The following is a 24,180-nucleotide window of genomic DNA, read 5'->3' as shown; positions in this document are numbered from 1 at the left end:
AAAAAATTAAAATAAAGAACTAGCCTTTTTAACATTGGATTTAATGGCACCTTGAGCATTATAATAAATTGTAGACAACTTAGAGTTAAACCATGGATTAAATATCATTTTTTACTCATGACTTTAAAGTAATTTTGAATTACTTATTAATTCAAAATGTATTTTCAGTACAAAACAGCATGTCAGTTGCCAAACTAGCAAGTCACAAGTCACAAGGACTTGTGTCTGTCTTCAAGAGTCTTAGATTCTAGAGAGAACTAAATCCATGAATAGGCATCTAAGACAAATTGTCCATGTGCTAAGAAAGAGGTGATTAAGAGGACTCCACAGAGGAAAGACACTTGATATGAGTTGGTTAGTCTGGAAGGAGCTCTGAAAAAAAAAGAGCGTGGTAAAACTGTGCTTCCATGGAGAAGGTCACCCAAAAAGTTCCATGGGGCTGGGGTGTACAAGGAGACATGGCTGTGATGGGCACAAATTAGGCTGGCCAGGAAAATTCAGTGCGGTTTTTAGGCTTGGGACAGGACAGTTTGGAGGAAGTGTTTCCAAAGATAGTTACCCTCCTTAATGATGGATATTCTAGCTGGTTCATAAACTACTAAAATATTGTCAAGTTTTCCTTCTCTTAACTATATAGTAAAGGATTGTTCTTTCCTGCCTCACAACTCATCCCAAAGTTTGAACCAAACATTTCTTCCTGTGTTATTTTAATGATATTGCAAAAAGATGGTAGATTAGTCCCATATGACATGGTTTGCAGACACCAAAGCAATAAAGCTAAGAAAGTGGGTGACAGCTTAGAATTTCATAAGAATTAAATATTAATTTAGGGCTTTTACATGAAACCCCCAAAAGATCATAATAAATTATTATTTCTTTTCCATAGTCACTTTTTCTGCCCCTTCCAAGATATTTTGTAGACATCAAAGTCTTTTGGACCCCCGAGGTGGTCTCTGTCCATGAAGACAGAAGTAAGCATGGGAACTAGTAGATTTAGATCCTGTCCTCCCCTGTCAGAGAGAAACAGCCTGTCAACTTGGGTCATTGTCCTCTGGATGAAAGTGCATTTTAATAACACTCAGAGCCAATGACTCTAGACATGTTGGTCTCTTGCTAATAAAAGATAATAAATTTCTAAATGCAGCAATGACAAATAAGCCTTTGCAAGTTATTAATACTTCATAAAACAAAAATTCCAACTTTTGTCTAGTTCCCATTTCTCCTCTCTTTCCTCCAATTATACTTTCTCCTAATTTTTCTTCTCTCCTGTGTCCTTTTATTTTTTAGGCTGCCTTCTAAATTCTGTTTGGTTAGTTGTATAAATATTTTCTTTTACGTATACAGTTTGCTAATTTAGATTTTGATAACCTCTTTGAATTTCAAAGTATGATTTAAATTGTATACTAATCTTTGTGGTAACAGTTCTAATATTGATTCAGGATTTCTTCAATTTTAAATTTAACTGAAATGGGAAAAAATGGATATTTTCTTTAACCTCAAAAGCTTTTTCCATTTTTCTCTAACATCCTGCAGCTCCTTTCTTTTTCTCCTGTTTTCTCCAACTCCCCTTTCTCCCTCACTAGTATTGATTTTTCTCATTGGTAAGAAATAAAGGTTCTGAGATTACCCTGGAAACCCCCACCAAACCAGCTGTGGCTAGAAGAAGCAATATGGGATTCCATGAAAAGCACTTTTAAAATTCATTTCATATGGCTTAAAAATGCTTTACAATCTGAATTTCATATGAGAAACATATAAAAATTGCTCTGTACATTAATAGTTCCACGGCATAACTAGTTTCAGTTTAGTACAGGTTAATTCTCCAATCTCCTGTTGCGATTCAAGTACATATGGGGACATATGAGTTCCAGAATGCAAGTGAAATTTAAATGCCAATTTTCCCGATTCCAACATGCATCCTACAAGTCAGAATACTTGCTCTTCTGAGCAGGATTCTCTCGCACTTTCCTGCCACTTCTTAACTCTCTGTGTTTTATAGCCTTCCCGGGATAAAGGGGGATGACTGCTTAAGTACCCCTGCAGGCAGATGGACAGAGTCTCCAAATACCTAACAGATGTCCTGCTGCATCTCAGGATGAATCCATTATTGATTCGGAGCTCTTGCTTTGATAACTTTCGCCAGGTTTCCTTTCACACTTGGGATGAGGAGGAAATGGATTGAGCATCAGCAAGGGGACAAGACAATAACAATAAACAGACAAGACTTAGAGCAAGGCAAGTCAGAACAAAAACAATCCCTGGACCTCTTGACAGTTAACTCTCCTGCCAGCGCCAGGTTGCAAATCACTTTCTGTTTCCTTCTCCCTGAGCTCACACACATTTCAGAGACACATGATCTGAAATCGTGCCCATTTGAATTCTTGTTCAAGGAAATATTTGGATAAAAGAGACAGGGCTACAGAAATTCAGAATCATCTTGGAGGAAGTTATCAAAAGGGATGGTGGTGTTCGGCCTGGGAAGTGAAGAGGACAACTTAATTCTCTGTTCCTGTCTAATCAGGATCACAGGGAGTCTCAAAAGCAGGCCCTGATTGCACTGGACGCCAAAGGCATATTTTCCATGTTCAAAGCCGAATCCATCATCTTCTACCCCCCTCTTTCCAAACCTGCAGTTTCTCATCCAATTTACCTAATATATCACTGTCATAGTCATTTTTCTAATTCTCCTTATTCTTGACTGTCTTGGATGTGTTCAGGAAGTTGGTGCAATAAAACTATAGGCATTAGTCTATTCAGTCTTCCTGTACTGAAATTCTATGTGGAGACTAAAGAGAGCAATAGGAAATTGTAGTGTTGCATAGAGAGAAGACAGTGACACAAATACATACAAAGAAATGTGAGAGGTGGGTTCTCAGAGACCTTAGGATGTGCTATGAAGAGAAGGTATTATTGCTCTATGGGAAGGGTAAAGCTAGGGAACTCTCAGGGGAAGACTTGGGGAGGAGGTGACCTTTGAACTGAATTTCCAAGAATATATACTATTTTCTCATATACACTTAGTAGGCTACTCACACAGAGGTATGAAGATGTGAGAAATTAGGAATGCCATGATATATGGTATTGAATGAAATAGCAACAATGTACAGGTCAGAACTTTGGGAACAAGAGAGGTGTGACTTCTGAGCACCACTGGGAGTGACCCAAAAACCAAAAAAAAATGCTTTGTTGATATTAATATTCTTTTATTTTTTCTGTAAGGCTTTGTATTTGTTTAATAGTTATCTTACTCTTTCACTGACATCTTCAGCTTAGGAACAATTTTACTGGAGAATAGAATTTTCTTACTTATTTATTCTTCCTATTATACTTCACTGTCAGAACATTGTATATTAAATTTTCCAATATTGTTCAAATTAAAATTTTTCCTTCTGCTAAATTTCTCTAAGTGCATGAAATAAAGTGAAGAACTAAAATATTGAGCAGATCATTTAAACGAAAGTATCTCCTTTGGCTATGACATCATTGCCATGTGAAATCTCATGACAATATTAAGTTAGATGAGATTTACTAATTGAGCAAAGAAAAGTACATATAAAATTTTATGCCCTAAAACAGCATATCCATCAATAAATCTTGGTTATGTTTGGCACATTTCAAAGAGACCAACAGATTGTAAATATATTATTGATAAGATTCTATAAGCTTATATCCTGCTATTAACTTTTATACCAAATTCCTATTGGCTTAATGAGAACTCTACATTTTTTTAAAGACCATGACTTCATGAAAGTTTTAAGTAAATTTGTTTTTAGTTCTCCAATGAGGTATGTGTGGATACAAATATAGAAAAGTGCTTTTGGACATATTTATAGACCATATGTATTTATTCATTTGAAATAATGAATAAAAACTCAGAAACCACAAACTTGAAACATGACATGAATATATGCAATATTACTATTTTATTCCTCTATCGGATTATTACTATAGAATTTATATGGTGTTTGACTTTGAATCCCAATGAGTACAGCTATTAAAATGTAAAAAAGAGCATTATTTCATCTCTACATGATTCTTAAAATCAATGTTATTGCTATTTAACTGGTGTGAAACCAAAGCATAACAAGATGAAGCTATCTGCTTGAAAGCACGTTTTCAAGGGGAGTTTGTCAAGATTCTAGCATAACTTTCAAAATCCAGTTAAGGAAGTGGGATCACTCTCTCAGATAGGTTTGCCTTGCGATTAAGAGCCACATGGATATCCTTGGTTCTGTATTGGATCTTTGGCTCAGTGTCATTCTTGTCTAAGTCTTGTTTGCCATTTAGGCTGAAAAATTTTTTAAGGATAATAAGACTCATGTTTACTGTATAGAAAGGAGAGAAACACAGGGCTGGAGTGATAGCACAGTGGTAGGATGTTTGCCTTTCAAATGGCTGATCCAGGACGAAACTCGGTTCGATCCCTGGCATCCCATATGGTCCCCCAAGCCAAGAGCAATTTCTGAGCACATAGCCAGGAGTAAGCCCTGAGTGCCACCGGGTGTGGCCAAAAAAAAAAAAAAAAAGAAAGAAAGAAAAGAAAAGAAAAAAAAAGAAAGGGGTGGGTCTCGCCACATTGCTTTTTCAATACATGAGCAAGATAAGAATTCAAGGCATAATCATAATCTGATGGGAAAAATGCTATTATAAAAAAAAAGCACCAAAGTAAGATTTACCCTCACAGAAGGAACTGCAGTCACAAACCAACCATTTACAGTTGACAGAATTGAGATTCACATAGGGTAAGTAACTTGCTCCATTTAATATACCAGGAAGAGGCAGTTTAAAGAATGGAACCTGGATTGTGAAAGTCCAGATCCTATGAAAAATCACTTCCTTTTCCACACTGAATTGAACTGTGTCTTATGTGTTTGTGGGTTGAAAAATACACATCAGTTACACAGACATGATCACTGTTTTGAATAGGAGGAGAAGTTGTTTCTTCTATGCCAAATTCTAAATAAGTGCTAAAAGGCTCACGGATGCATCTACATGTTTGCAAAAGGTGAAAATTGTCCTGGCAGCATGAATTTCAGAAATAAAGGAGGTAAGTAAATAAGGACAGATATTTACTTCTTGTGCTAATGAAAATTAAAATAAAGAAATAAAACCAATGCCATTGTTTAACCTACATGCACAAGAATGGTATAGAGTTGGAATCTTGCAATGAGTGATGAGGAGAAAGTTGTTGCATAATTAATGTATTTTGAAAGAAATGGACAGTTTTTGTCTTCTATAAAGTTTGGCTTTGTTTTTATGGGCATCAGGGAAGATTCAAGTGCAGGGAAAATTTTGGACAGAAATGGTTCATTTTTATGCCCATTGCTCTATCATTAACCTTCCTACTCAGTTTTGGAAATGCAAAGCCTAGCATCTTCCATCTGCTCCACGTTATTTATGATGATGCCTCTAATTATGTCCAATTGAGTTGCTGTCGATGATTAAAGGTAATAGGTAATAATAACTTGGCCTCATCATTACCACCATTATTATTAGCTCATTGATTGCAATAATTTCTAAAATTACCCCTTGGAATAAAATATGTTAAGCACCTGGTTTATCCTTCTTAGGAACATCTGCTCTAAATGTGTGATAGTGTAGGACTGAACGTGTCTTGCTCTAAAAGGAAAGCAAACAATGTTGACATTAGAAGTCTTGTCTGTGCTGGTATGGATATATTGTGAGATGATGAGAGGAGGAAATAATGCTGAGTCTCAAGTTCAATGCTGGAATTAGAGCTGTTAAACAACATTGGGAGGGGATATGTAAGCATATACGCATGTGCACACAACATAGACACACGTGTTATGCAGCTATTGCAATCTACTCGTTCTTCACATCTTGAAAGTGGTCCAAACCTTTACCAGAGCAGTGCCTCACCTGGTTTATATAAATAGGAATTTGGGTATGTGGTGGGTAGAAGGGATAGAAGGTGGGAGAGATGACAGAGTTTACCATATATGGAGGTGGATGAAACAGTGGTTTATAAAGAATCCTTGAGAAAAATTCTCTTCCTCATACCAAATTTGTGTCTAGAAATTCTACAACTGACCTTCATTATTTTTAATCGAATGTCTTCTTAAAGTTCGTTAATGAGGATGAAGCTTCCCAAGGGGCAGGTCAGTATGTTTTCAGTGTCTCTAATGCTTTTATTTATTCCATCTTTTTCTCTTAAAAGAGTTGGAAGTCACAGAGGAGACAAATCCTGCCATGTTCTTGGTGGTTTAAGGTCCTTGGGAGATTCAAGTCTCTAATTACTGACAAAGAAACTGCTTTAAACTTGTAGCCTGCTCTGTCCAATGTGGTAGCCACTAGGTGGTTATTTCTATCTAAAAATAAAATTAAAATAAGAATTCATTTTGACAGTTGCAGTCATGTCCTTTCAAAAGATACTAAGTACAGTTTGTGTCTGGTAGCTATCACTTTGTCAGTGAAAATGAAGAACGTTTCTATTATCAGACAAGAAATACTAATTGCATAAGGATTGAATGAGGTGCAGTCTCTGAGGGATAATTGAGCAATAAGGTCTCCCCTCCAAACTGAATCACATCTTATCAATTTAAATTTTTGTATCTCTGAAATCCATAGAAACTTAAGAAAAAAGGTCAAGCAAAAATATATGCCTCTATTACCAATATAGGAAATATATTTTTGTAAAAATACACAATATCTCATACTTATCATCTTATGACCAATAATAATCACGGGAGAGTAGGTTTTGCTCAACTTATAAATAAACAAATTGAGGTCCGCAGAGTATAGATAATTTATATCATATCCAATAGCCTTAGATGGTCACATAGGACTGAAGTAATTAGTGGTTGAGTCAAAGAAGTCTAGAACTTTAATGTCTTTTCCCAAATATGCTACATAGGTACATTTACTATGGGCATAATTTTTAATTTTTCTTATAGGCATTGTGATTGCAATACTGTTAGTGATAGAGTTTTATACATACAAAGTTCTAAACTCCATACTTATTCCCAGAGTGGTCCCCGACCCTACCCCCTTAACCACCTATCTTCTGTCTGTCCTACCAGTAGATATAGACCAGTTTTGTAGACCATTTCGCAAAGTGTATTGCCTTTTGTCATGTTGTTATTCCCGTATATGTTTCTTTATAGCTTATGTATGAAAGGGGTTATTTGGCATCTGTCTTCTTATGACTTATTTCACTCAGCATGATACCCTCTAGATCTCTACATGTAGCAGTAAACTGCATGATTTTTGTCTTTTCTTTTAATCAATAATATTTCATCTGGTTAGTATACCATAGTTTATCCAATCATATAGCATATATATATATACATTGAATAACAGATCACATAAATGAATATTTATTCCTTTTATATAGAGTATTAATACATAAATAAGCATAATATCATTATGATCAAACCCCATACAAATTTTTTTTTTTTTTTTTTTTGGTTTTTGGGCCACACCCGTTTGACGCTCAGGGGTTACTCCTGGCTATGTGCTCAGAAATCGCCCCTGGCTTGGGGGAACCATATGGGACGCCGGGGGATCGAACCGCTGTCCGTTCCTTGGCTAGCGCTTGTAAGGCAGGCACCTTACCTCCAGCGCCACCGCCCGGCCCCCCATACAAATTTAATCTGTGAAATCAAGAAAATATTTGTAATCTTAAAGCTCCTAATTAAGTGGCCAATCTCTTATGCTGGATCAAGAAAATGCAAATTATTTTATATAGTTATTACTTTAAATAGTTATTAAGTTAAATAGAAAACAGAACTTTTATTTTCATAACTTTTGCCCTGTTTTAGATTCACAATGGTGGAATTTTGATGTCCTTTCTAGCATGAAATACTTCTCCTTCTTTCTGCTCTGACCAGGTCATCAGATCCCTGAGCTGAATGTGATTTTGGCTTGCTCTGCCCACTCTGGGTAACTCGCAGAGCCCATGCCATGGCACTTCTGGTTTCTGAGGGATTTTTGCACATAAACCTTCTGATTACATTCACAGAGAGCAAAAGGAATATATGTGTCACTGGTGTGTAAGTGCCTGTGGAACGTCTATGTGACTCCAGGGGGATGGTCTGGCGCAGGCTTCCAGTCCCTTTAATACTTTCAGGGTCCCTGAAGGATGTCATATTTCAGGAAAACTCTCTAGTCACTTTGTATCATTAACTTTATGGTGTGTTGTGGAATATCATTTAGTTTGATTCTGATAGAATAAAGGTGTGAATGCATGTGTATAATTTAAACATTAAAAAAAATCTCTTCTCCGGTACAATGTAAATCTGTACAAGGTGTGAAAAGAGACCAGAAATAGTCTCTGAGAATGTATTCCTGGAGGAGGCTGTGTTGGCCTCATCAGTTATTCTCAGTCCTTGGCACCCACATATGGTCCCTCTGACATATATTCCCCCACTATTGCATCTGATGCTATACCTGAGGGTTTTCAGGATCCCCTCTCCTCCTTTCCTTTTCTCCTTCATAAAGTAATCATCCAAAGTGAATTTCTGGTACTTTGTACTGACCTACCTTGCTGTTAAGTTGCCTGGCACAAAGATCAGACAAAAGGGGTATTAATAGTCCTTTGGTTAGCATCCCTGCTTCGTTGTGTGAGTCATTTTCTCATATGCAGAAGTGTTTAAGCTGTAACTAGAGGCCAGGTTATCAGAAAGTTCAAGAATTAGAGAAGATTTCTAGACTAGCAAGAGGGGGAAGCAAGGAAGGGTACCTGCAAACAGATATACGATCACTAATAGTAAGCTAGACACAGAGGGGACCACTTACTCTAGCAGCCCCGGGGGTGATGGTGAGGGATATGGGTTGCAGGAAGGGAACCGGGGTGGGGGAAGGACAAATTTGGTGATGGGTATTCCCCTGATTCAATGTTATTATGTACCTAAAATACTACTGTGAACGATATGTAAGCCAATATGGTCAAAATAAAAATTAAAGAAAACTAAAGGAAAATAAATTATGAAAGAAAAAAAAATATAACACTCGTTGATCTTAAAAAAAAAAAAGTGATGAAAGTGCAGCTCAGTTAGCACGGAGCATTGGAATCCAAGGGTATCAGAAAGCATTAGCTTCCAACTTCTTTTCCTTCATTCACAACGTACCTGAGCCTACTCTTCAATAGAACAATGGGTAAAGTTCATCTCCAGTGTTCCCTAATGCTCTTTGAATCCTTTTTACTCCATTGTTGTTTATGCTTCCTTTCTCACCTGTTTTTCTGCAACATAAGGACTATGTATCAAAGATGGAAGGAATTAGTTCTCTGTGAAGTTCTTGTGAAGTAGTAAGACTTCTCCACAAAGTCCTGTGAAGTACCAAGAACCCTTCTGCGAGAACCTGGGCATTCAGAGAAGAAAACAGCATAAGAAATATTTTGTTAAAAGAAATCACATTCATGTTGCAGGACGAGAGACCTGGAATCGGAGAATACCTGGGGGTACAGATGCTCCTCACTTCTGGAAGTCTCCCACAAGTTTGTTCATTGTTTTCCAAGCTATTGTTTGGCTGAGGGTGGGGGAGGAAGCTTCTGTGGGGCCTGAGCATCAGTCAAGAGGATGAATAGTCAGGAGAGGGGGAGGCACAAGCCACAGAACACTTGGAAGAAGAATAGGAACATGTGGTCCACTTGTGATCTGTGTTTATTCGTCTGTCTGGTGTGTTCGGAGAGGAGGGTGCAGGCCAGCCAGAGGTCGGCAAGTCAGAACCCTTTGAAGACAGACCCAGCTTCTGAAATGGATCTGGCTTGGCGTTGCTGGCTCTGGGTCCCAGAATAGACCGCATACTTCTCAGCCCATTGCCTCTCGTCCCTGAGTTGTCTACAAATTTCTCTGATGGAAATGCAGGTGTGCAAAACGGTGACTTTACTTTTCTGGAATTAAGCATTCTCCTGGACCCTTTCTGACTGCGTACAGGGGCCTCCATCATGGGCAGGAGGGCTTAAATGGAATCCCAGCCAATCTTTGTTCTTTGATTACCCTCATCTCTCAGAGTGGCATCTCATAGTTTTGAAAGAGGGTTGGTTCTACATGATGACACTGAAGCAAGCTATCATAATTCTGCTCAGCCTTTGTGATTGTTAATTTGCCTCATTCCCATCATCACAGACTTCTCTCTGTCTCTGTTTGTCTGTCTGTCTGTCTGTCTGTCTGTCTGTCTCTCTCTGTCTCTGTCTCTCTCTGTCTCTCTCTCTGTCTCTCTGTCTCTCTCTGTCTCTCTGTCTCTGTCTGTCTCTGTCTCTGTCTCTGTCTCTCTCTCTCTCTCTCTCTCTCTCTCTCTCTCTTGTTGGAGTCCAGGATTCATACTTAGCCTCAAGTTTGCCTTATCTGTGCTCTCACTGATGATGGCGGTCCTTGATCAGGTGTCTTGTTATCCAAAAACTCCATTAAAAATCCAGGGGAGGAACCTGAATGATAGCACAGTAGATAAGGTGTTTGCCTTGCAAGTAGCCAACTGAGGTTTGATTGCTGGCATTTCATTTCAGGTCCTCTGAGCCTGTCAGGAGTAATTTCTGAGGGCAGAGCCAGGATTAACCCCTGAGCCATGTTGGGTGTGGCCCCAAAACAAACAAAAATAAAACAAAAGAACTGAGGGTATACTTACCTGTAAACAAACAATATAAAATATATTATTTTGTGCCTGCCAAGGGAGTAGGCTTGGGGATGGGTAAGAAACTGAGAACAAGGGTGGAGGGAATTTTACACTGGTGGTGGGATTGGTCCTGTAACAATTATTATTATGAACAACTATGTTTACATGGTGTTTCAATAAATTGGTTTATTAAAAGAAGAAGAATCCAGGATATATTTAGATGCTTCCCATAACCCTAGAACCACAAGACATTGAGGAGATAGATGGTCTACCCCATTCTTCATCACTAGTCAACTTTTCTCCTCCCAGTTCACTGGGATACAATCACCTCTGAGAACTGGGAGACTCTCCACTATTAGCCTTCAAAGCAGAAGGAGGTGTCAGTCCTTCTCTATCTGTAACTGGCACCTCCCACCCTTCAAGAAGACAGATTAGCTATAGTTTATTTCTTCTTCCTCCAGGGTTGGGTCTGACTGTATATGGAAGAGCAACAGGAGAAGGAGACACATGTAGGGAACACTAAATCTCAGCACCTACATTCATCCCAAGTCTCTTCTTCCTTCAGCAGATTGAATTTATGCAACTTTTGAAGGGAAATCTGCCTGCTTCCTAGCACTACTATTTATAGCACAAGACTTGTGTTTCTGATTCCATCCAAGTCACTGAAACTAAATAAACCTTTTCTCTATCATAAAAGCCTGGCTCTTGCAATGAAAGTCTTGGCTCTTGAAATTGTGTTCTGCTCTGGGTCTCAATATTTTGAAAATAAAAAGTCAAGATTTGATTTTTTTTTATTCCTTATATGCTCCCTTTCATTAAAGTGATGAATTAGGCTGAACAAAATCTGTCTGGAGGTAGAGATGCCAGGAATAAACAATATAATTTGTTGTACTTATAATAAATGCAAAATTAACAGTAATGTATTGATTATTGCCTTAGCAAATTACCTACCCTGTTGCACAGAGAATTGTTATAATTTGCTTATTCTGGTATAGCAGTTATCAGATTTTCATAAAAATTAGAGGAAGAATGCAGATACCATTACAAGTGTCCTTTGAAGTATTTTCTTCAAAAAACAATTTTCAAAAATTATAAATGTGTACACATTGAATTCCTCTTTACCTTGATATCCAAACCACATGAGGAAATGGTAAGAAAATTAGAAGTGAAGTTCTTGTTAGTCTCATCTCAGTTACTTAGTAGCTACAAAATTCTGACAAGAAAAACTTGTTGCTTTTGTTCTGCCTGTCTACTTCAGATCTATTTACCCACATAGGGTCTGACAAGATTATAGAGCCAAAGATAACTATGCATATTAATGATTATATAAAGTTAAACTATGCTTAAATGAAGAGTAGTATCATTTTTAACTTTTAGGGACAATTATATTCATAAACTTAATAGTTTTTCACTTTTCCCTTTTTTTCAAAAATTTAAATATCTTCCTACTGTAACTGAGTCATTTCATTTTATTGTCCTAAAAGATCCATAGTACTATATATAGCCTGTGGCTGGACTTTTGAGTGACTTACAAGTCTTCAGGCATTGAAAAAGTGTGAGTACATGGATGTACCACAGAAGAGTGTTGAGCAGAAAAGGGAAGTAGATAACATGGTCCCTGTTCTTGAAAGACTTCGATTTCTGCAATGAATACATGGTTCAATCATTTAGTTCACAAAATATGTATTGAAAGGCATCCCATGTGTCTGTTTTAAGTACTAAAATATAGCAGAAAACAAATAATAAAAGTAATTGTAAAAATTGGTGTTTATATCCTAATGAGATGTCACCAAAATATATAAGAGCAAGTATTTTGAAGTATAATTAATTTATAATTCTTATAGCTCAGAGGGCTAGTTCTTTAGAGAAATAAATGTTAGGAATGGGGTATTTTCAGGATTAAGACTTTAAGGAATTATATATCTTTTTAATAATATAATTTTAATTTTAATCATAGTGGCTTACATATCGTTCACAGTAATATTCCAGGAACATATTAACATTGAATCAGGGGAATTCCCACCGCTGAATTTAAACTGAAGTTTGAAGCCTGAAGGAAATCCTTCATATAGTAGACACATACACATGTGTGTATGTAAATATATGAAACTCAAGAATCATCATAGTTTACTTTGGTGATAAGAAGGAACCTTACTTTCCATGATCAGCAGGTATATTTTAGAGATGGCTGGGGACTTTAACAAGAGAAAAATGTGGAAGTCCATGACAGGGGAATTGGAGTTTTAAAATTGTTGGAATTAAAAGTTCATGCAATTAAAAGTCCATGTAGATGAGCTTAAAATAGAACGCTGGATATGTAAGGTGAATGTTGTAATGAATATTGCACTTAAGAGTATGGATTGAGGGGCCGGAGAGATAGCATGGAGGTAAGGCATTTGCCTTTCATGCAGGAGGTCATTGGTTCGAATCCCGACGTCCCATATGGTCCCCTGTGCCTGCCAGGAGCAATTTCTGAGCCTGGAACCAGGAATAACCCCTGAGCACTGCCGGGTCTGACCCAAAACACACACACACACACACACACACACACACACACACAAAAGAATATGGATTGAGTACACTCAAAATTCAGGCCACAGGAAAGATTATACATGAATTTTCATTTTTGAAGGTTGGAGATAAAATATCACTAGAATTATTGATTACTTGTGTAACATTCCAGATTTTTAAAAGTGCCCTAAAGTTTAGACAAATAATTATATCTACTGAATGTGGAATTTTTAGACCATATAGAAACCTATACTGTGTAAACCCATATTTGTGACCTTTATATATGAATTCATGTGGATTTGATGAAATGACAGTTTTGTTACAGGGAGTTACCAAATCATGTTTCTAGTGAACAGTAAAACAAGGGGAATTTTGCTTCTTAGGAATATTCTCAGAATACAGCAAAGAAAAGATCTGTGGTATCAATTTAGAAATACTTTTCTTTTACTTGATCCAGTAGCCAAGGGCAACTGGGTGACCAGTCAGTATTTTCCAAAGATGCTTAAGAAATTTATCATTGGAACACTAATCAGCTCTCTAATGAGAAGTTACATCATAGCAGTCATGTGTTTTAAATGCCTTTTTAAAAATTATTCAGAAAGTATTTCTTATGCCACTAAGACAAGACCGTGGTTAAGGATAATATGGTTCAGGTTTTCTTGTAATTGTATTGAAATTCCCTGGGTGAAACATTTGAGTCTGGGAAAGATCAGAACTGACAATGTTCAATGACTTCTCATTTTCCAATGCTTCAGAATGCCCCATGGTCTCTTCGTGAATTCCCCCTCATCAATTTCTAAGTTGGTAAAGTCTTTAGTAGATAAAACAATGCTTCTCACCCTTGGCTGTCATTGAAATCTAGAAGAAATAGAATGTGTGTTTGGTCAATGGAATTGGCAAAAAGAACAAGCTCCTGGGGCATCTGGACATTGTTCATACTAAAACTTTTTATTTGTTCATTTAGAAATGAACAATCAGAAAAAAGCTTCTGCATAAGGGGGATATTTGCGGAATGAATTCTTTTAGGTTGGGTTTGGCTACAGTCCCATGTGAAGCAGTCACACTTCTTACTGAACAGATTTCGGATAAACTAGGAAAGCTTGGCTCTCCCAGTTGTTTGATCTTTGTTGCGTTGCTCATTTTTGCAGATTCTGACATCTGGAATGTAAATTAGGACTACACATTTAATATTTCTGGTTAATGTTCATTATTGGTCTCCCCTGAAGATTGTTATTCAGAATTGACTGCCAAAGGCCTGCTATTCTAATTGACAGAATTCTCATCCAGCCTTTTAGACAATTCTCTTCCCTGCTCCCCCTTCTCTCTACTAAAACCAAAAAGGAAAGTGCATTTATTAAATTCTCATTGAAAAGAATGGATCATTAGAGCTGTACAGGTTGATATATGTGTGGAGTTGTTCCTGAATGTTTATTAAAAGAATCATTATAGAGGCTTCTAGATATTTCCCCCCCACACTTCTAGATAATTTTGACATGAAAATTTTGTATTCACATTCTAGACATTTGGAAGAATCAGCATTGAAATCTTTGATACATCATGATATGCATCACATATTAATCAATTGACCCTAGGTCTAAGACTCCAGATATTATTGGAAATGCAAATGAAAAGAATACAAAATCCTCAATAGTTATAATGTGTTTAGTTTAGTAGGGCTACTATAACAAAGTTCCATAGATTAGGGTGTGAGGTGTCTAAAACATTAGAAATTAATTTTCTCGCTATTTCGGAAAATAGTAGTCCAAGATCAAGGTGGCTTTAAGATTTATTTCTCTTACCTATGTTTTTCTGTGGGAGTTTCTCTATCTTCATGTGGTCTTTTCTTAGTGTCCTTATCTCCATGATTTCTCTGTATGTTCTAGTCATCTCTTCTTATAAGGAATACTAATTATTTCAGATTAAGACCTATCATTGTCATTTAATTTCTTCTTTATAGGTCTTATCTCTAAATATCTTCTGCAGTACTGAGAGCTAGGATTCAACATTTTAACTGAAAGAAAGGACACAATTGAGCACAAAGTGGCACTAGTTAAAAAAAAAATAAACATTGGTGGTGGGAATGTTGCACTGGTGAAGGGGGTGTTCTTTTCATGACTAAAACCTAATCACAATCATATATGTAATCAAAATGTTTAAATAAAGAAAAAAAAGAAAAAAAGGATACCATGACTTAGTGACTAGGCTTCAGCTTCAGAAGATCAGAAAAAAAAAATAAACCTAGTTGTTTTTGGTTTATAAAGGATCAGAGAAATAATTTTCTTGACTAGTATCTAAGAAATTATCTGAATACACGAGAACAATTCTAAGGGATTGAGAAAAGAAAGTACTACCAATTGCTTGGAAGAATTGGTGACACATTGTTTTTATTTGCTTTTCTTTCCTTGGTTTGGTTATAGTGGGTGCATTCAGTGATATTTAGTGGCTACTCTTGGCTTAGTGCTCTGGGGTTGCTCCTGGAGGTGCTCAGGCCTCTTATATATATTAACATGCTGAATAGCCTGTAGATTTATTTCTCTGACCCAGAATTGTTTGGAAGTGAATTTCAAAGAATTTATTTTAAAGAATAACCTATTAAATTGAATAATAAAACAGTTCAATGTAAAAAATCAAAATTGTCTAATATCAGAGATTTCACCTGGCAGAGCATATTTCTTTTCACACTCTGAGTAGATGGCAAGGATTAGCAAACTTTCTTTCGTCAGATAATTTATTGTGTAGATTTTGTTCACTATGCTGCCTTGTTAGTAACCACCAAACTCTGTTGAATAAACACGAAAAACATTCAGAGACAGTATGTAAACAAAAGAATGTGGTTTTGTTCAAATAAAACTTTATTTACATTAAAATGGCAGTAAAACATACTCATAGGTCAACAGTTGGAGTATTCATTTTTGGATTCTCAGCTTCCAAATGAATGATCTTTCCTCTCTGCTTTGTTAATTTTATTTCCTGGAAACTAGTAAGTTTCTAAGTAACTATTAGAAGTTGTTTTGTTTTTTATTTCAAAAAGCTTATTTGGGAAAATAAAATCTTATCAGCATCCTCCCCAAATGCAACAGATTAGATTTGGTCCTGAACTAAGATGCTTATCTTGTATTAGAGGAAACTTCAAATGCCCTCAGTTTTCTGTTGACTTAAAATTACCTTCTCTGATACATCCCTACCAAGTTTTTTCTCAGTGATATAAGTAACCTCCCTGTTTCAAAGAGGAGACTTCCTACATCCAGAAACTAGAGAGAATACAAAATAGCTTGGCTTCAACTCAATTTGTCATGGGGTAACAGGCCACAAACCTAAGCCACTTCCTCCTTGTTTAACTGTTGGCACGTGTGTGTTTTGTTTCTATTTTATTGGCTCTTTAGTTGTACTGCAAAAAGTCCTGTGACCTCTTTTCATCTAGGGAGGGAAAACAAACACCTCTTTTTACAACCATCTCAGTTTCTCCATGGCAGAAAGGGTGCTTTCCCAAGATCAGATCTTTTAAGATGAATGAAAATAAGAATTTGCAGCAAATGCAAACAGTCCCATTGTGAATGGAAAATAGACAAAGATATATAATCATTCATTGTCAGGAAAATAGCAATAGCGTCACCTCCTAGTGAAACCTAAGTAGTATCACCAGGGACCCCTCTCCTGTTGATTTTTTGCAGCTCCTTAGAAAAAAACTGTTCCCCATCTCCATTCCTCCCACTTTCAAGGACTTTCTTTCAAAGAGAGAATGGTTACCAAGATTCTTGTTTTAATGGAATTTTCTTTCAAAAGAGAAGACAGAAAATAAACAAGCAGGAAAAGCATATAAATAAACCATATGGTTTTGAAAAGTAATTACCATTTATAAAAAAAAAAAACACCAGGGTAATGGGATGCAGATTGAGAGTGTGTGCGCTAGAGAAGTAGTATTGAGTATTATAGGCAGAAGCTACTAAAGCTATGTAAAGGTTCTGAGGTGAGAACAGCTTTGAAGTAACAAAGCCATTGACTAACAAAGTTAATATAGCCAGAGTGGGATGGGCTGGACAGAGTAGAGAACAAAGGTTGGAAACTTCTATGCAAGCAAGAAGACTTTGTGTGAAACACTGAATAATATATATATATATATATATATATTCAATAGCTTCAGACCAGTGCCCATATTTTTTTAAAGTTCTTAAGTCTTTTTTTGTTTTGTTTTGTTTTTTGGGTCACACCTGACAGCACTCAGGAGTTACTTCTGACTATATGATCAGAAATCACTCTTGGCAGGCTTGGGGGACCATATGGTATGCTGAGATTCGAACCACCGTCCTTCTATATGCAAGGCAAGTGCCCTACCTTTATGCTATCTCTCTGGTCCTAAAGTTCTTATGTCTTTTTTTTTTTTTTTTTGGTTTTTGGGCCACACCCGGTGACGCTCAGGGATTACTCCTGGCTATGCGCTCAGAAGTCACTCCTGGCTTGGGGGACCATATGGACGCCGGGGGATGGAACCGCGGTCCGTCCAAGGCTAGCGCAAGCAAGGTAGGCACCTTACCTCTAGCACCACCGTCTTATGTCTTTTTAACATCATGTTTCTTCCCCCTTTCTATCAAATTGTCTTAGACTTTCTCTACTCTCTTAAACCCAGTCTCTCAGATTTGGGAATGAGAATGAGAAAGCAGGTACATTTGTCCAAGCGTAATATACAAGATTGTTTGAACTCTAAGTGGGAGTTCTGGCAAAATTATAAGTTCTGCTATAACAAAATTAATGCAGCATTTTCTAGTGCTTTCAAAGGTCAGAGATTTTTCACACTAAACTAGTGTGAAACCCTAGCTCTTTTCTTTCCAGTATTGCCACAAGATAATGTAGGCAGTTACAGAGTGACAAGGTGGCAGTCACATAAGGAGAACAGTGCAATCTCCCTGCTTAAACTACCTCACTAGTGTATTTTGGAGATTAGCCCCTTATCTGATGGGTATTGGGTGAATAGTTTCTCCCACTCAGTGGGTGGCTCTTGTATCCTGGGCACTATTTCCTTTGAGGTACAGAAGCTTCTCAGCTTAATATATCCCCATCTGTTAATCTCTGTTTTCACTTGCTTGGAGAGTGCAGTTTCCTCCTTGAAGATGCCTGTAGTCTCAATGTCCTGGAGTGTTTTGCCTATGTGTTGTTCTATATATCTTATGGTTTTGGGTCTGATATCGAGGTCTTTAATCCATTTGGATTTTACCTTCGTACATGATGTTAGCTCGGGGTCTAAGTTCAATTTTTTGCAAGTGGCTATCCAGTTGTGCCAACACCACTTGTTGAAGAGGCTTTCCCTGCTCCATTTAGGATTTCCTGCTCCTTTATCAAAAATTAGGTGATTGTATGTCTGGGGAACATTTTCTAAGTATTCAAGGCTATTCCACTGATCTGAGGGCCTGTCCTTATTCCAATACCATGCTGTTTTGATAACTATTGCTTTGTAGTAAAGTTTAAAGTTGGGGAAAGTAATTACTCCCATATTCTTTTTCCCAATGATTGCTTTAGCTATTCTAGGGTATTTATTGTTCCAAACAAATTTCAAAAGTGCCTGATCCACTTCTTTGAAGAATGTCATGGTCTAGTTCAACCTTTATAGAAAGCGATATGGAGATTCCTCCAAAAACTGGAAATCGAGCTCCCATACGATCCAACTATACCACTCCTAGGAATATACCCTAGGAACACAACAATACAATACAAAAACCCCTTCCTTACACCTATATTCATTGCAGCACTATTTGCCATAGCAAGACTATGGAAACAACCAAGATGCCCTTCAACAGATGAATAGCTAAAGAAACTGTGGTACATATACACAATGGAATATTATGCAGCTGTCAGGAGAGATGAAGTCATGAAATTTTCCTATACATGGATGCACATGGGATCTATCATGCTGAGTGAAATAAGTCAGAGAGAGAGAGAAAAACGCAGAATGGTCTTACTCATCTATGGGTTTTAAGAAAAATGAAAGACATTCTTGCAAAAATAATTTTCAGACACAAAAGAGAAAAGAGCTGGAAGTTCCAGCTCACCTCAGGAAGCTCACCACAAATAGTGATGAGTTTAGTTAGAGAAATAACTACATTTTGAACTGTCCTAATAATGAGAATGTATGAGGGAAATGGAGAGCCTGTTTAGAGTACAGGTGGGGGTCGGGTGGGGAGGAGGGCGATTTGGGACATTGGTGATGGGAATGTTGCACTGGTGATGGGTGGTGTTCTTTACATGACTGAAACCCAAACACAATCATGTATGTAATCAAGGTGTTTAAATAAAATTTAAAAAAAAAGCTACCTCATTAGTGACATGTCAGGGAGATCAAGTCTCATAAAAATCAGCATGAACCTAGTGTCCATGATGCAGACACTAAATTCTTAAACTCCATTGACTTTGCAAGATTGCCTGTTTTCACACAGAAGATTTCTGGAGAAGACAGTAAAGCAGAATGTTTTTATTTAGGAAATAGGAGAGCACTGAAAGACAGTGAATTCTGTGAAGTAAAAGAAGGAATTATCCCAAGTTGAAATGTAAATGGTCCCCAAATGGAGTGTGTACCATAAAGTAAAGGAATAGGGTTGCACACCCAGATGAAATGTATGCTCCTTTTCTTGCAGAACTGGTTTTAAAGTCTCTCTCCCCCACTCAAACTTCCTTGACTTGGAGTTTTCTGGCTAGATAAGAATCTATTAATAGAGAAGGTATTGTTAAAGAGGAGAATTTTGAATCTTTGGTGCTCTTCTGTTTAATTCTTATCAGACCTTTAGAGCCTATTGGCATTCTCTTCTCTCTAGAGGGGTCCGATCTATTTGATCTGTTGTCAGAATCTTGAGTCTTTCTTCCCTATGACATTATCTTCAAAAGTTGGTGTGAGGTTTCAGCTTCTACATATTGTGAACTGGTTAAAAGTCCTTTTCAAATTATTTCTTGGTTTTATTACTTCTTGAAATTTGGAGCCAAGAAAGACCCTCTTTTCCTACCTGCCCATCTGGCAAGTGAAGACTGCAAAATGCACTACTACATTGATGAGAATAGAGAGCAATAGGAACACAGATTATTTTCTTCATAATCATATCTCCAAAACTTCTGTTTTGAGGGGAGGTCTGGAAGTCTCCCAAGCAGTGCTCAGGAGGTCTGGAAGACATGTCCCAGACAGTCTCAGCTAACAAGTTTGGCTTTTAGTTCAAGATTCCAAGAATGCTGTGCTTCTCAGGTTCTGTGATTCTGGGGCTACCCCAAACCATCCTCATTGGGTTAGCAGGGCCTCCAGGACTATACCCAGTGGTATCTGGAGGCATCCATCATTCTGGAGACCAGCTGATACCAGGTCAGCTGCATGCAAGCCATGTGCCTTAACCCCTCTACTGTCTCTATGGTTATGGCATCTAGTAGATTTCTAAAAGGAAGCACTACTTCCTAGTAATTGTGTTTTTCCGGGTTTCCAAGTAGGCAAGAAAGATGGTGGAGGTGGAATGTAGGATTCAATATTTACTATCCCCACCCCTTCCTTGGGTATTTAACAAAAATCAATTACATAAAACTTGATTTTTAATTATATATTTTATTTTAAGCACCATGATTTCCAAGATTAATGATAAACACTGCGTACATAGATCTGATACCGCACCTTTTGTCCTTCCACCAGCAAGTCCCAACCTTAACCCTGATACCATTTACACACTGTGCTAATCTCAGTACAGAAAACCAAAACAAAACATCTTTTCTCCCTATTTAATTTATCATAACATTTTCATTCTTGCCTTTAAGGAAGAAGTAACATTTGAACAGGGATAGATTTTATTTTTGCTTACTTAGAGGCTGGCAGTTTGGGTCATTCTCAGCAGAGGTCAAGGTTCTATTCCTTCCTGGCTTTGTGTTCAGGAGTGATCCTTGCAGGTGCTCTAGAACATTAAGTGGGTTTTAAACCAAGGTCAACCACACACAAAGCAAGCACTTTACCACCTATAATATCTCTCCAGCCTGGTACATGATTTTAATTAGGATCAGAATGAGGGCACTGAAAACTGAAGCCTAAAGACCTGCTACAGCTACTAGACAAAACCAGGATATTTCCATATTTCAGTTATTCCTTTTAATTATTTGTATAATGGCATTATTCCATAGGAGCCTTTGTCTAAAGCCTGTCAATTCTATTTTCCTCTGAATGCTGCTTTTAGAGCTCTATTTTAACAGATTTTATTATTTCAGAAGCATTGAAGTTCAGGATACCATTTGGCAAGGTCAGCACTGATTTTAACACCAGGTGCAGGAGACAATCACAATGAATGGCCTCTGGGACATGTAATAACCTCGTTGTATCCTCCCCAAACCCTTTTCAGAAATTCCATCCCAACAGCTATAATAATTGGGTTTAAATTTTTTATCTCTCTTTAAAAAATTAAATGCCCCAAGGAAAAATAATGCTTTAATGTCTTTGTAAGCATGGATCCTGAGAAGGGGGTAAAGAGGTGGTTAGAGACTTTAGGGACATTGGGTTTTAATAGGAGAAAGAAAGGTATATAGAAACACTGAAATGGCTGAAACCCAGGAAACTAGGGTTGAGGTTAAGGGTGAATTTGGTGGAGGTGAAGGAAATATTTGAAGAAGATTAAAAAAAAAAAGATAAACTTGGCTGACTTTAAAATAATCAGTCACTCTGACCTCAGAAGAAAAGAAAACATTGTGCTAACTTTTCCTTCCTTAGGTTTATTTGTCTTAGTCTCTTTGGTTGTGTTGGTTTCTATTCCTGAGCCCAAGTTCCCAAGGCACATCCAAATATCTCTACCTCAACTAAATAGAATTTGCTTCCATTTCTGGGCCCCAGATTTTGACTCATCTCAAGACGTAGTGCACGTGTCCTATTGTTTGGCTCCCCTTCGAAGCACATCATAAATAACAGATACCTCAAAGCTGGCTGCCCATTTACTTCTGACTACCATGCCCTCCCCATTCAGGTAATCCCTTTCCAAGTCTCAAAGCCCTTCCCTGCCTTTCATCCATCTCCTTTTCCGGAGCCAGTTTTTCATCTTGTACCCTATATTACCCATGTTCAATGGGCTCTTCTTGACCATTAATCCCGGATGTGGAATCTTGTCAAATCCTATTTAAAATCAAAGTACTCGTTAGGCAGCCACTAAATCTCCTCCATCTCTTGTGACAGAGATATCTTCAAGGAACTCCATCCGATTTGTTCAACATGACCTCCTCTGCCTGGGTCCTGGCGGCCTTCCTTCAACACAGTGGGCTTTTCCAGGTGTTCTCCCATCACATCCTGTAAGAATGTTTCCCAGAACTCTTGTACTTCACCCCTTCTCTCCCTAAACAAACCAGATGTTACCCATGCTGATCTCCTATCTCCCTGCTTGTCTTAAGAGGGATCTTAGAAGAAATATGGAGGATGGATCTGGATAGTTTCAAATCTATGAGACTGACTTACCAATAAATGAATTTCAGTTACTGCCTTTACCTTGTCTTCTCTTTCCATGACTGCATTTTTTAAAACTGTGAAACAGATAGTCACACATTTTCTACTTCCTTCTGTTGTATGGTGGCACTATGTCATACTTGATTTCCAGCATGCATTCAGATCATTATCCTCAAGTGTACATTTAAAATTTAAGGTGGCCTAAGACATCAGGCTCAAAATACATTTCAATTTCAATTAAAAGATGAATGCCAGAAGTAAGACTATCACTTTTTGATACCGAATTGGTGCATTTTATGTTGTCTCAATGCTGTATTTAGATAAATTTTTTTTCTATTCCATCTCTAAAACAGCTCAATATTCACAAGGTATCTCCTTCAAGTTAGAGTATAAAATATACTGTCATATGTACTCCTTGCTCTGAGAGATCACAGAGAAAGAAGAACCATTCAGAGTGTAGGCCATGAAAACCCCTTTGACTTTATCAAGTTCATTACTCAGGAAAGTCTGAAACATAGAATACTAAAGGGAAGCCTGAGGCAGGGACCAAAAGAAAATAACTTTCAAGCATATAAAAACGTATTGTGAAGAATTGATTCTCTGGGAATGTTAGGCTTTATAAGAATTTATTTACTTTTTAATATACTGTTTGTATGTGCTATAGCTTAGTGATAGAGACCCTAAGGTGTGTGAGGACATAGGCTTAATCCTCAGTACCACACCTCAAAATGCAAAATACCAACATACAATTTGATTGCACATCTTGGAGAGTTTAAAGATATTTAAATGTATAAAAGAGTTCCATACAATCCTGTCACAAATGGCTAAGTGACCCCTACTTTGAGTAGCACTACACTCAAATATTATGAACTTTTCCCCACGTAAGGATTTGTCAAAATTTGTAAACATTGGAAATTTCCTTTGTGTGTGGGAGGGAGAGACATACACACCTAGTGATGCTCAAAGAGTACTCCTGGTTCTCTGCTCAGGTATCACTCCTGGTGGGGCTTAGAAAGGACTGTATGGGATGCCCTGGATCAAACTTAGTTAGAGGTATGTAAGGTGAGCTATCTTAGTGGGTCCCTAATTAAAGTAGTTTTTTTTTTAGTTTTGCCAACTAGCATGGCAACATTAAAAAAAATGAGAGAAGTACAATGTCTGTCATGAATACAGGCAGGGGTGGGGAAGAAAGGGGGGCATTGATGGTGGGAATGTTGCAGTGGTGAAGGGAGTATTCTGTTTATGACTGAAACCCAACTACAAAAATGCTTGTAATCATGGTGCTTAAATATTTATTAAAAAATATTTGAGAGAAATACATACAGTATTTCTCAAAACTCATTTTGTCAGAATATAAATAAGACTTCTGTATCTTAAATGGTTGCATGTCTACAAGAAAAGTAACCACCATAATCTGTATGATTAAAATACACTTGAGATTCAGTTTGAGAGGCGAGCTATTAACTAAGAAAATTGCTGAAAAGCCTGGAATCATTTGAAAGAGGAATGATAGGAGTAAGAATTTTACTAATTTTACTGCCAATAGTAGAAGGAGCCAAAAGAGACTTTTAAGCTAAAAACAATAGCACATCAATCACATTTCTGGTCAAAACTCTAGCAAAGACATATTCAAAGAACTAGGGAATAAAGAAAAAGGACAATAGCCA

Source organism: Suncus etruscus, chromosome 12 (assembly GCF_024139225.1).
Source record: "Suncus etruscus isolate mSunEtr1 chromosome 12, mSunEtr1.pri.cur, whole genome shotgun sequence".
Classification (NCBI taxonomy): Eukaryota; Metazoa; Chordata; class Mammalia; order Eulipotyphla; family Soricidae; genus Suncus; species Suncus etruscus.
The sequence above is the reverse complement of the archived record's forward strand: the minus strand, read 5'-3'. Positions refer to the sequence as shown.